Source organism: Syngnathus scovelli, chromosome 18, assembly GCF_024217435.2.
Source record: "Syngnathus scovelli strain Florida chromosome 18, RoL_Ssco_1.2, whole genome shotgun sequence".
NCBI classification, from domain to species: domain Eukaryota; kingdom Metazoa; phylum Chordata; class Actinopteri; order Syngnathiformes; family Syngnathidae; genus Syngnathus; species Syngnathus scovelli.
The window spans coordinates 6,512,637-6,526,560 of NC_090864.1; the positions used below are offsets into that span (position 1 = coordinate 6,512,637).

Consider the following 13,924-nt stretch of genomic DNA (forward strand, 5'->3'; position numbering starts at 1 on the left):
AAATCTACTCGCCATGTACTTCTCATCTCCGTCAAGAGGTAGAGATTTACCGTTTTTATTTCCCATCTTAATTCTAGTAATTTTAGGTTATACAATTTATTTTCTCAAAAATATTATTATTATTATTACTTATTTATTACTTATTTATTTAATTATGTCTTTGAGGATCCTCAATGCAGGTTTAAATTGACCTTTCAACACATTACTAGCCTGTATTATTGCCGTGGATCAATGCTAGAACTGCTTCTTAGTCAATTTATCCTACCAGTCACACACTCAATCACACAAACTCCAGCGCTTTTTTAGGCCTATCCAGGGATGGGTGTAAAACCCTCCCAAACAGCTTTGGAAAAACGGACAAAAGAAAAAATCTACGCCCTTCTTCAATTAAGAAAAAGAAGCTCTGTTTTTCTTAGCCCGTTTCTTCCACTGGGACTTGAACCCAAGCTATTCTTTGGCTTGGAAAAACATACAAAGAAAAATCTACGCCCTTCTTTGATTAACAAAAAAGAAGCTCCGTGTTTCTTAGCACGTTCCTTCCACTGGGACTTTAACCCAAGCCAGATCCCTCAGCTCGGAAAAACAGACAAAGAAGAGTCTACACACTTCTTCGATGAACGAAAAAGAAGCTCTGCCTTTCTTAGCCTGTTTCTTCCACTGGGACTTGAACCCAAGCTATCTCCCGTGCACCTCTATGTGTTACGCGTTTAACAACACAACACAATTTCAAGCCTTTAACTTACTTGTCCCCTGGTTCGTTGCACTGCCGGGTCCCGTCAATCCACCTCCGTCAGACGAAGGCAGACCTAAGATGCTGGCCCAGCGAAGAATTTCCTTCCCAGGTCTTTCTTTACCAGGTCCGGCTAGTGGACGCTGGCCCGTCGACGGTGTACAGCGCGTCGTCCTCCGTCAGCCAGATGATGGGTATGAGGGTCCCGGGTTTCGGCACCAAAATGTTAGAGATTTGCTCACTCCAACTTATTTTGCAAGAACCACACAGAGACAAGGCAAGTTCTTTTAGACACCTGCAGGTGGAGAGATCACTCGCTACAGGAATGAAATCTGAAAAGTCTCCTTCCTGCAAGGGCATATTTATTAGGAGGAACAGAGTGGGGGTATGGGTAGGCTGGCTAAAGCCCTTGCCCTCTAGTCTAAACATGTCAGGGGATGTTTTATGACCTTGTGATAAGGAGGACAAGGTAAGGTATTTATTACCTGTTGCACTCCAACATAATCCTACGATAAAGATAACCTGGAAAACCCTAACAATGGGAGTGTTGGGAGTAAGGCGTTTGAGAACAAGTGGTGGAACGGAAACAGCTGCTGTGGGGTGGGGGGGAGGGGGGCTTCCCTCACGGAGCATCTTGGTGAATATTATGTTTGCTTACTTAGCCGTCACTGAGTTCCAGCTCAGGTGCTCGACACGGGCATGTCATCAGAAGGAATTTGGTGTGACATTGCATTGCTGACCTGATTGCGCGGACCTTTTGCAGGCAACCGTAACGTCTGGTGTCGCTGGAAGACGCCCTGCCTTTTGGAGGCCAACTTTCCCATTGGAGATGACGTGGTCATCCACTGGAAGCGGGAGTCACCAAGCAAACTCCAGGTTCATTCCTTCTACTACGAGAAAGACCAGCTGCAGGAGCAGGACCAGCACTTCAGGGGCCGCACCTCGCTGTTCAAGGAGAACATCCCCAAAGGGAACGCTTCTCTGCTGCTCACCAATGTGCTGGTTGCAGATGAAGGCACCTACATGTGCTATGTGGGAACACTCACGGGACAGTGGAGGTCCTTCATCAAGCTCAACGTGGTAGGTGAGTCCACAAGCCACCTGATCAGAGGTCATTCAATGAATGGAAGCGAGTGGACGTTATCCTATCATGGCATCCCATTGCAGCTACGGTCACCTCAATCCGCTTCCGTCCCGACGATGAGGATCAACTGATCTGCAGCTCGGGCGGAATCTTCCCGCAACCCGAACTCCGCTGGTCCACAGAGCCGGCGCTGCCTGACACCCTCCGCAACAGCAGCCAGGTCCAGCAAGAGACGCAGACGCAGCTTTACAACATCAACGGCTCGCTGGCGTTGGCGGGCGACGCCCACCCCGACCTGGAATACATCTGTGATGTCAGCACCACCAACAGCAGCCGAAGAATCACGTGGAGGAAAACAAGTGAGACACTCACCCGGTGGGGGGGCCTTTCAATTGCCCACCGCACATGCTGACAAACTTTAAATGCCTCCTTCCAGTTCTGGACATTTCCGTCGCAGAAACGAGCATCGAGTGTGCGCCCGTCTCTCACCCGAGCAGCCTCGAATGGACGTTCAACCGCAGCAACGTCATCGCCAATAGGTCCGCCGGACACAAACTCCATATGGTCAGCGACTGGAAGGAGCACGTGAAGGGCGTGTCCGAGGCGGGCGCCCTCAACCTGTACCACCTGAGCGCTAAGCAGAGCGGCACATACACGTGCACGCTCAGCAACAACACACAGACGCGCGTTCAAGACATCCTGCTGACCGTGACGGAGGACGGTGAGCTCCTGCCGATATACCTTGCAGCATCCACAAAAACATGGTTCCTCTGAGCTTCTGAAAACGGAACCTACATGAGTTTCACATTTTGTTCTTAGGTCAACTTTGTTGCTGCTGAGAAATAGTGAGATGCCATTGTGAATAACAAACCATCTCACCCGTTCTGTTACAGTGCACAACGACACGGCCAAAATCGCAGGGGGCGTGGTTGGAGCGATCGTGGTTGGAGCGATCGTGGCTGGAGCCATTTACTTGAAGACCAAATCGCGGTGCTGCACTCGTGACGGAGTCCTATAATGTGACTTTTGCAGGAGAACAGCGATGATAACCTGCACGTCAGTGCGATAGAACGTCCAAAAAGTTTTTGACTTTTCGGAATATTTCACTGTCAGTCATGATGAAGGCGGCAAGAGTAGATGAATGAAGAACAAAGAAAAAGGACCTTCTCTGAGAGTAAAGGCTAGTCATCCAACGGAACCTTTGGCCCAAGAGCTGGAAAAAGAACAAATGACGAGGATGAGACTTTTGACGACAAGCAAGCTACATTCTGGACTGGTCGCCAAACAGGCATTCGCACATACGAGCAGTTTCTGCTCACCCGTGAGCTGGAAGCAAGCCCCAATGACTTTTGGAGGTGAGCTGGAGCAGTGTTTCCCAACCACTGAGCATGTGTGGCTAATTGAAGTGACGCTCTGACGGCCGTGGTGCGTTTACAGACTAATGGAAATAAGAGCATCCTTGACTGTGATAAGCCACTCGGCTGCTGCCACAACAGTAGTGCGTCTTTAAAAGTGACTTTGTTCTTATTGTCGCAATATTTATAGAGCTAGTCTAAAACATAAAGCAAAGTCATGTCTATTCTTTTGGATTTTAATCACAATCACTTTCAATAGTTTATTCCTGTCTAAAACCTTTTTAACAAAACAACAACGCACTTTTATACAAAAAAAAGTACAATTTAAAACACCTAGAATGTTTTTTTTTATTCAATGATGCCACTCTCCATTAATATATAGGAATAGGGTTTTATATAGCACATTTTAAATGTCTTATTGTAATATAACTCATTTTATAATTGAAGCTGAGTTTTGTGTATCTCTCGTTTTAGGACCGCCCAGTGATTTCAAAGTTCAATACGCGGACTGGCAATTCTACTGTAAAACAATGTCCGCGTGAGTTCGACAATGCAACCTTTGAGCGGGGGTGTGGCAGAAGACTTTGACACGCCTATTTAAGAGATCTTATCCAGCCACGGGGAATGCTGGTGGACACTCGGATACAATGAGAAAAGCGCAAAGATGAAGAGCAGCGGCACTGCTGCGGTGGGCTTTTTGGTGGTCACTGTCCTATGGCGTCTGGTCATTGGAGGTAAGGTGGAACGAGACAAACATACTTTCCAGCTCAGGTGCTCGACACGGGCATGTCATCAGAAGGAATTTGATCTCTCAATGGTGTGAAACTGCATTGCTGACCTGATTGCGTGGATGTTTTGCAGGCAACCGTAACGTCTGGTGTCGCTGGAAGACGCCCTGCCTTTTGGAGGCCAACTTTCCCATCGGAGATGACGTGGTCATCCACTGGGAGCGATGGTTACCAAGCAAACTCCAGGTTCATTCCTTCTACTATGAGAAAGACCAGCTGCAGGAGCAGGACCAGCACTTCAGGGGCCGCACGTCGCTGTTCAAGGAGAACATCCCCAAAGGGAACGCTTCTCTGCTGATCACGGACGTGCGGGTTGCAGATGAAGGCACCTACATGTGCTATGTGGGAACACTCACGGGACAGTGGAGGTCCTTCATCAAGCTCAACGTGGAAGGTGAGTCCACAAGCCAGTACATCAGAGGTCGTTCAATGAATGGAATGGAAGCGAGTGGACGTTAAATTGAGTACACAAGTACTTTTACTTGAGGTCACTTCCCTGAAATATCTAATTCTTAGTAAGTACCTTACGAGTACAAGTGCCTTTGTTTTTCCCTACCATTGCTGCACTATGGTCTCATTTGTAAATGAATGCCAATCATCTTCCGAGGATCTTTTCTTACGGCCATACTACCCTGAGAATGCTCGACCTTGGAAGATAAGCCGGGTTAAGGTTAGTCCTTGGATGGTAGACCTCCTGGGAATACCGGGTCCTGTAATCTTGACTAAAATTTACGTTTATGCACTTGTAAATATGACACATTTGTTGTTATAAGAAACATAACTTGAGCACTTGTTATTCAATGTGGGTTTGATACTTTACGAGCAAAACAATCAATGCCTATTCAGTGGCCTTTCATTTAGAATCAGATATTGAAATGAATGTCAATAACACAAAGCTATTTGAATGTTGCTCATGCTGAAAGTACTTAGAGAGCGACATGAGAGTGTTGGGACTAAGGCGTTTGAGAACAAGTGGTGGAACGGAAAAAGCTGCTGGGGGGGGGGGGCTTACTTGCTTACTTAGCCGTCACTGAGTTCCAGCTCAGGTGCTCGACACGAGCATGTCATCAGAAGGAATTTGGTGTGACATTGCATTGCTGACCTGATTGCGCGGACCTTTTGCAGGCAACCGTGACGTCTGGTGTCGCTGGAAGACGCCCTGCCTTTTGGAGGCTAACTTTCCCATCAGCGGTGACGTGGTCATCGACTGGGAGCGGTGGTTACCAAGCAAACTCCTAGTTCATAACTTTGACTACGGAAAAGACCAGCTGCAGGAGCAGGACCAGCACTTCAGGGGCCGCACATCGCTGTTCAAGGAGAACATCCCCAAAGGGAACGCTTCTCTGCTGATCACGGACGTGCTGGTTGCAGATGAAGGCACCTACATGTGCTATGTGAGAACACTCACGAGACAGCGGAGGTACTTCATCAAGCTCAACGTGGAAGGTGAGTCGACAAGCCACCTGAAGTACATCAGAGGTCGTTCAATGAATGGAATGGAAGCGAGTGGACGTTGTCCTATCATGGCATCCCATTGCAGCTGCGGTCACCTCAATCCGCTTCCGTCCCGACGATGAGGATCAGCTGATCTGCAGCTCGGGCGGAATCTTCCCGCAACCCGAACTCCGCTGGTCCACAGAGCCGGCGCTGCCTGACGCCCTCCGCAACAGCAGCCAGGTCCAGCAAGAGACGCAGACGCAGCTTTACAACATCAATGGCTCGCTGGCGTTGGCGGGCGACGCCCACCCCGACCTGGAATACATCTGTGATGTCAGCACCACCAACAGCGGCCGAAGAATCACGTGGAGGAAAACAAGTGAGACACTCACCCGGTTGGGGGGGGGGGGGGGCATTTCAATTGCCCACCGCACATGCTGACAAACTTTAAATGCCTCCTTCCAGTTCTGGACATTTCCGTCGCAGCAACGAGCATCGAGTGTGCGCCCGTCTCTCACCCGAGCAGCCTTGAATGGACGTTCAACCGCAGGAACGTCATCGCCAGCAGGCTCGCCGGACACAAACTCCATATCATCGGCGATTGGAAGGAGCACGTGAAGGGTGTGTCCGAGGCGGGCACCCTCAACCTGTACCACCTGAGCGCTAAGCAGAGCGGCACATACACGTGCACGCTCAGCAACAACACACAGACGGGCGTTCAAGACATCCTGCTGACCGTGACGGAGGACGGTGAGTTCCTGCCGAGATACCTTGCAGCATCCACAAAAACATGGTTCCTCTGAGCTTCTGAAAACGGAACCTACCAAAACATCTCACCTGTTCTGTTACAGTGCACCCCAACACGGCCGGCATCATTTTGGGCGTGCTTGGAACGATCGGATCCGTGGCTGCAGTGGGCGCTATCTACTTGTTCACCAGGTGAAGACCAAACAGATCGTGGTGCTACAACCGAGATGGAGCTCCTGTGACATCGTCACCAAATGAAGTCGTGACATTAACAGGAGAACAGCGATGAAATCTTAGATGTCAGTGCGATTGAACGTTCACAAAGTTTTTGACTTTTCGGAATATTTCACTGTCTGTCATGATGAAGGCGGCTTGAGTAGATGAATGAAGAACAAAGAAAAAGGACCTTCTCTGAGAGTAAAGGCTAGTCATCCAACGGAACCTCTGGCCCAAGAGCTGGAAAAAGAACAAATGACGAGGATGAGACTTTTGACGACAAGCAAGCTACATTCTGGACTGGTCGCTAAACAAGCACTTGCACATATGAGCAGTTTCTGCTCACGTGTGAGCAGGAAGCAAGCCCCAATGACTTTTGGAGGTGAGCTGAAGCAGTTTCCCAACCACTGAGCATGTGTGGCTAATTGAGGTGACGCTCTGACGGCCGTGGTGCGTTTGCAGACTAATGGAAATAAGAGCATCCTTGACTGTGATAGCCACTCGGCTGCTGCCACAACAGTAGTGCGTCTTTAAAAGTGACTTTGTTCTTATTGTCGCAATATTTATAGAGCTAGTCTAAAACATAAAGCAAAGTCATGTTGATTCTTTTGGATTTTAATCACAATCACTTTCAATAGTTTATTCCTGTCTAAAACCTTTTTAAAAAAAAACAACGCACTTTTATACAAAAAAAAGTACAATTTAAAACACCTGGAATGTTTTTTTATTTTATTCAATGATGCCACTCTCCATTGATATATAGGAATAGGGTTTTATATAGCACATTTAAAATGTCTTATTGTAATATAACTAATTTTATAATTAAAGCTGGGGGTAATGACAGATTTTTGTTGGTGGTGTGCCTCAAGCTTTTCTCCAATGAAAAAGTATGCGGTGGATAAAAACATGTAACAACTCAGCTGGAGCAAGGCGCTGACTGGTACGAAGTCTGTTACACATCACAGATAAAATGTGACGTTAAAGCCCTGCTGACTCATTTGTTGCCTTCAAAGAAATGAAAGCCTGGACTTTATTTCAATAATCATTTACTGGAAAGCAATTAACTGCTTAAGATTTGTTAAAGGTCCATTTGAAAGAAAGGTAATGGCCTTGTTTGGCAGCCTGCTGACAGGTAATATTACATTTACATTTGTAAAAATTCTGATTATTGTACTGAAATAAACTGAAGTACTGGAAAATCCAATAAAAAATGAGAATGAAGCGGGGGGGTGAAGAGATATTAAGTGTGAAGGCATATTTGTAACTGAAGAATAGTCATGACGCCAGTTGTCTTAGTGCAACCAATATTAAAGTTGACTAGCTAACATTTAAGTCAACAAATAAACAAATTGAGATCGGATAGTTTAGGGCTTGAATTTGCTTCCACAGAACAAGTACACCCTTATTTACCATGCTGCGCAAAGTTCGCTCGTCTTGTGCTATCAACATAATTGTTCCTCTTATCTTTAAGTCCAAGTAGGAGTCGAGTTGGGAGCTAAATAAAAAAAAAAAAAGACTTGTCCAAACAAGTTGTGTTGAATCGCTTTTTTTATTGTGCGGTAAAAGATTTCATCCAGTCACAAGTGTCATGGGTATTTCTGTACATATGTCAACACATCCATCAAAAGCAAACAGGAGAAGAAAAAAAACCCCACATTGGGCATCTACAAAAGGTGAAGAAGCACTACAACATCACATCATGTCGTCAAAGTTTTAACGGGAGTGCGGCTGACTTCATTGTAAGATATTGCCTTTTCCTGCACCACACAAAATCTGTGCGCTCTCTGTACTAGTACACTTTTTGTCCTCAACAGCAAGACATATAGAAATAATAGCGACCGAGTTTTTATTCCCCATACAGGTAAAAAGAATCTATTGGGGATGAGAATGGCAAATGTGAAAAAACACTGAAAAGTAGCCGGGGGTCTGAGGGGCCCACCGAGGGTCTGTATATATATTGACTGAAGATTGATATATATTGAAGATTTATTCTTTAACAATAGTGTAACATTAGCTTACATGTTACTTTCTAAACCCACATGCTTGTAAAAGTAAGAAAGTATCTTTGTGTTTTTTTGTTTCGATGTGCTCCTTAATGTTCCTCGTGCCGCGACCCCCATAGCTGATCATATCTTGATAGAAAATACTCAAAACCTTCCCCGGGACATCTACTTTACGGATATGTTCCGTCAAGCACGTGGTTACGGACTGTGTTCCGAATTGTACGATGACGCTGCTCTCGAGCCATGCCCATCTGAGTTCTTGTTCCTGTTCGGCTTGTCTAATTCCCTGGCACGATCCACATGCTGGCGAAAACTTTTGCCGAGTAGGCCCTAGATCAGGGGTCACCAACACGGTGCCCGCGGGCACCAGGTCGCCCGTGATGACCGCATGAGTCGCCCGCAGGACTGTTCCAAAATTAGCTCAAATAGCGGCACTTGTCAGTGAGCTGCATCTATTTATTTTACAATCAAACCTCGGTTTTCGAACGTCCTGGTTCATGAACAAATCGGAATTCTAACAAAAAATTAGAGATTTTTTTGCTTCGGTTGTCCAACAGAATTCGGAGGTCGAACCTCGCGAAAGGAGCCGGGAGGACCTGAGAAAACGCGACCGCGCGGCCCGGATGCCGACTGACTCCGTTGTTATTGTATTTTCATTACTTTGAGGATTGTATTAACCCCTAATCATGCCTCCAAAGAAAGCAAGTGGGAGCAGTAAAGCCATCCTAAAACACAAAGACGCTCATAAAGCAATGCAACAGTGAGCGCCCGGCGCGCTACGGTTGCGCGATCGGACCAAATTAAGCTCCCTGCGCACCGAGGTCCACTTAAATTTTGGAAAGTACATCAGGACTTTAAGAATATTTTCTAAATTCTACCGGCGGCTCTGTCACAATAATGCGACCGGCGCGGTGCAGTTGCGCGGTGGGCGACGCGCTACGGTTGGGCGTTCGGCGGTGCGCTGCAGTTGCGCGATCGGACAAATATGCGCAAATGAAAAAGTGCTTATAAAAGGCGGGGTTTTTTTTTTTTGTCTTGAAATGGATTTTAAAAAATTCTATTATTTGTAATGGGAAAAATAGATTCGGAATTCGACCGATTCGCTTCTCGAACCGCCTTCTGAAACGGATTGTGGTCAAAAACCAAGGTTTGACTGTATTTTTGCTATTCTTGTTAAAATCACACTGCAAATTCCGTTATTTCAGAAGTCTATGTCAAACTGGTAGCCCTTTGCCTTAATCAGTACCCAGGAAGTAGCTCTCAGTTTCCGAAAGGTTGGTGACCCCTGCCCTAGATCTATCTACCTAAATAACTCGTCTACAAGAGATGAAAACCCAATCGCAAATTCACATTGTGGCGGTGTAAAAACACTAGTTCTCCAGGTAAGTTAAGTTAATAAGTGGAAAATTAGCGCCAAAATACTGCCGAAAATAAGGCGGATGTTGTCGCATCACTGCTGCCAGTGAGTTAGGTTAACAGGGGCCAACCGATTTCCATACTCACAGCTTAACTAATTTTGCCTTGAGATGTGCCAAAAGATGGCGTCGTGACGGGCAAATGCTCGTGAGTCGCCGAGGCTAACGTTGCCCGGTGTTACAGGTTAACTTGCTCATGTTATCTTGTTCCCCGTCTCCAGTTGCGCTCGTTCGGGTAAAGCGTGTCGCGCAGTCTTGTGTTTTGTGACTGCAGATTCGTCACAAGCGATATGGAACTTGCCTGACTGCAAAACTGTTCAAATTCTCAATTGAAAAGTTGAACAAAACACACACTTACCGTCTTTTTCGCACTATAAGGCGCACCGGATTATAAGGCGCACCTTCAATGAATGGCCCATTTTAAAACTTTGCCCATATATAAGATATAAACATTTGGCCCGCGGGCCGGACTTTGGACACGCCTGATGTAGTGTTTGCAGAAGCAGTCCAGGTATCATACCCGGAGGAATCCGTGTATAAATGTATAGCACTGAAATTAAAACAGGCGCCAGCGCGTTGTGGTGGTGGGGGTTATGTTAGGAAACGAACCAAAAGATGCTAGCAGCCCCCTGATCCAGGCCTAACACGACCCTACTGTGGTAGGATTTGTGGTTCCAGGATCGGACTGCATGGCGTGGCATCGTCGCCAGCAGCAATAGCCACCGACCAGAGCAACAAAATGGAAGCTACGTCATATTGGCCTGCCTAAGCAATATGCAGACGCCACAAGGGTCTCACGCACTCGGCCAAAGTTGTTAAAACATCTGCTGAGGCCAGCGATATCTTCCACGATTTGCATGTAACCAGTCATGAGGGTCACTGTGATATGGAAAGGACCCACGATGCCATCAGCAAGCATTTTTATTGGCCTGGAATGCAGCTAGATATTCGCAAATGGGTAAATTATTGCATTTTTCAAATTTAATTTCAGGCAGTCAACTAAAGAATGACCTTCATCTCTAGATTTTTGGAATGCCCTGAATGCCAGGCCAAGCAGAATTGCCTTAAGGATAAGAAATCCTACATTCCCATAGAAGTGTGCAGTAATAAAATGGATAAAAAAATATTAATTTTATAGGACTATTATATAAGTGTCACCAATAACACACTATTGCATTGTAGGTCACAGAGCCATTTGAGTTGGTGGGGATGGACCTCATTGGGAAGATGAAGCCCACCCAAAATGGCCACCATTACATTTGTGTAATGGTGGACTATTTCACTAAGGGGACGGAGGCCTATCCGCTCAAAACGAAAAAGGCTATTGAGGTGACTAATTGTGTGCTAGATTATTTTTATAAGTTTGGGCCACCCAAGACAATTTTAACGGATCAAGGAAGAGAATTTGCTAATGAGGTATGCTAATTACTAGTGGTGGGTCCGCGCCAAAGCTCTGTTAAAGGACGCGCATTGTCAACGGGATGGATTTGCTAAAACAATATCTGATATTTTGCGGTTCATCGTCGAAGTTATCCGAAATTATGGAGCGGCCCCAAGTCAAAAGAAAGGTTTCTGCTGTGTGGGACCATTTTGATCTCATATCGGAAAATAAGGTATTTGTTTTAATTACCTTGTTGTTTACACTTTATATATCTGAATTCAAATTAATTTCAAAGTGACTCTTACTATTCATATTATTTTCTGCAGGTTAAATGTCACGTTTGTTATACCGAACTTTCCTATTCAATACGAGCACCTCCTCAATGCTGAGGCATTATAGGGCCAAGCATGAACCTGAAGTCCAAGATCCACCCAACATTAACTCAGGTATACAGCCAGTTTACAACTTACTCACAGTTGCTTTCTTGATAATTAATTCATATTAATGACAATTTTATTGTATTTTATTAGGGCTCTTGAAAGATGTTCATGCAGTTCCTGGCACATCTTGGTATGCATTGTACTCCGTGAGTTGTCACCTTATCGTGGAGGAGGGGTTTGCGTGCCCCTATGATCCTAGGAGCCATGTTATCTGGGGGTTCTTGCCCCTGGTAGGGTCACCCATGGCAAAAGGGTCCTAGGTGAGGGGCCAGACAAAGCACGGCTCAGAAGACCCCTTATGATGATTAAAATATATGGACCTAATTTTCCCCTCGCCCGGACGTGGGTCATCGGGGGCCCCCTTCTGGAGCCAGGCCTGGAGGTGGGGCTCGAAGGCAAGCACCTGGTGGCCAGGCCTTCGCCCATGGGGCCCAGCCGGGCACAGCCCGAAGAGAAAACGTGGGTCCTCATCTCATGGGCTCACTACCTGTAGGAGGGGCCAAAGGGGTCGGGTGCAAAGCGAGCCAAAGGCAGGGACCTTGGCGGTCCGATCCCCGGCTGCAGAAGCTGGCTCTTGGGACATGGAATGTCTCCTCTCTGGTTGGAAAAGAGCCCAAGTTGGTGTGTGAGGCAGAAAAGTTTCGACTAGACATAGTCGGACTTGCCTCCACACAGTTTGGGCTCTGCTACAAGCCCTCTCAAGAGGGGCTGGACTCTCTTCCACTCTGGAGATGCCCACGGTGAGAGGCGTCGAGCAGGTGTGGGCATACTTATTGCCCCCCCGGTTGGGTGCCTGCACATTGGGGTTCACCCCGGTGAACGAGAGGGTAGCCTCTGTACAGAGGCCTACAATACCTAAACCCACACCAACCCTCCAGAGCTGTAAGTAAACCCTTTAATTCATCACAATGAATAATAAATTCCTGTTAATATAATTTACTTTAAGTAATATATGACATATGGAATGGGAGCTTCCTGACAAATGTATTGTGGAGCAAAATAGGCCCATATAAGCTTTACACTCAGGACCTTCGGGACCACCTTGGGCCTGGGAAGCTCTTCGAGAGCGAAGTATGTTACTTTGGTCCCATTCAGAATTATAGTTTGTATTTGTATTATCGGCGTGCGCCTTCTCCTATGTGTTTTGTGTGTCCTATACCAAATACTGTCGGTGGTAAATGCATTCTTGGCCACCACGGTCAAAGGCCACGAATCTCGAATCAAAGGTCATTTAATTGACTTTTATGAAATTACTTCCATTTGGCAGGGGAGGTTCAAGGGTCTTAGGAAGGTAAGAATAAGTTCAATGTATTCCTAAATTAACTATATTGTTCAGAATATTTCATCTGCACATAAAGAGATTAATCAAAGACACTGATAAAATATTTAATTAGATATTAGGAAGTATGTACATACTTGATACAATATTTTATTTTGCAGACGATTTGTCAAATATATCATCCTATAGAGTAACTGCGTGGAATGGGCTGGAAGAAAGCAGAAATATAGTTCTATTTAACAAAATGTATAAAGGAATGATATTTGCAAATTACCAAAAAGAGGAAAATGTAGGCGACTACTGTTAAACTTTTGGATTATAAGATGTTTTTGTTGCTTTTCTTTTGTAGTTTTAATGTTCTCACTTGGAACTAAGTGATGGATGGGGTAGGACATGATAAGCTTAGGTTTCTTCCTACTCCTTTTCGAACAGTAATATATATATATATATATATATATATATATATATATTTTTTTTTTATTGTTTTTATTCTTTAAATCATGTTCAAAATATAGATTCATTCATATATGTAGAGTGTGTGGGGCGGAAGATTTGGAAGAAGTAATCGATTGGGTAAGACCTGACAACATCCAGATGAGCGTTACATTTTGCTCGAATGTATATTCTGCTTTTGTGCCCCACAGATAGAGCGTTCGTTTTGATGGACATGGTACCATTCTAAATGTGTGGGTGAACCAAATGTGGAGGATTATTGTTGCCCTTTGTGTATTTGACCATTTTTTTCTGTATTAAAAGTTACGTATTGCCTTCTTCACCAAACTACCGTAATTTCCGGACTATAAGCCGCGACTTTTTTCCATAATTTTGGACCCTGCATCTTATAGTCAGGTGCGGCTTATACGAGATTTTTTTTCGTGATTTTTGTGACGACTTTATCACTTTTACTCTTAACACTATTATACACAGTAAAATCTACAAAACAAACTGACAAATAACTCGTTTTCAAATCAGACGAGTAAAAACTGGTCAAATATTTTAAAAAAAGATATTAAAAATGAAGACAATTTGCAATTCTACACACAAATTTG

General features: G+C 45.3%; 1 protein-coding gene and 1 long non-coding RNA gene across 2 annotated transcripts in view; both read left to right on the plus strand.

Annotated features, from left to right (window-relative positions):
* Window positions 1-13,924, plus strand: part of LOC125986308 (uncharacterized) — a 50,820-nt gene that overhangs the window by 16,312 nt on the left and 20,584 nt on the right. The gene's annotated exons all lie outside the window — the stretch shown is intronic.
* Window positions 12,271-13,880, plus strand: LOC137839655 (uncharacterized). The gene is made up of 3 exons (XR_011085694.1): window positions 12,271-12,478; window positions 12,864-12,887; window positions 13,520-13,880. It is a non-coding gene; the product is annotated as an uncharacterized lncRNA (long non-coding RNA).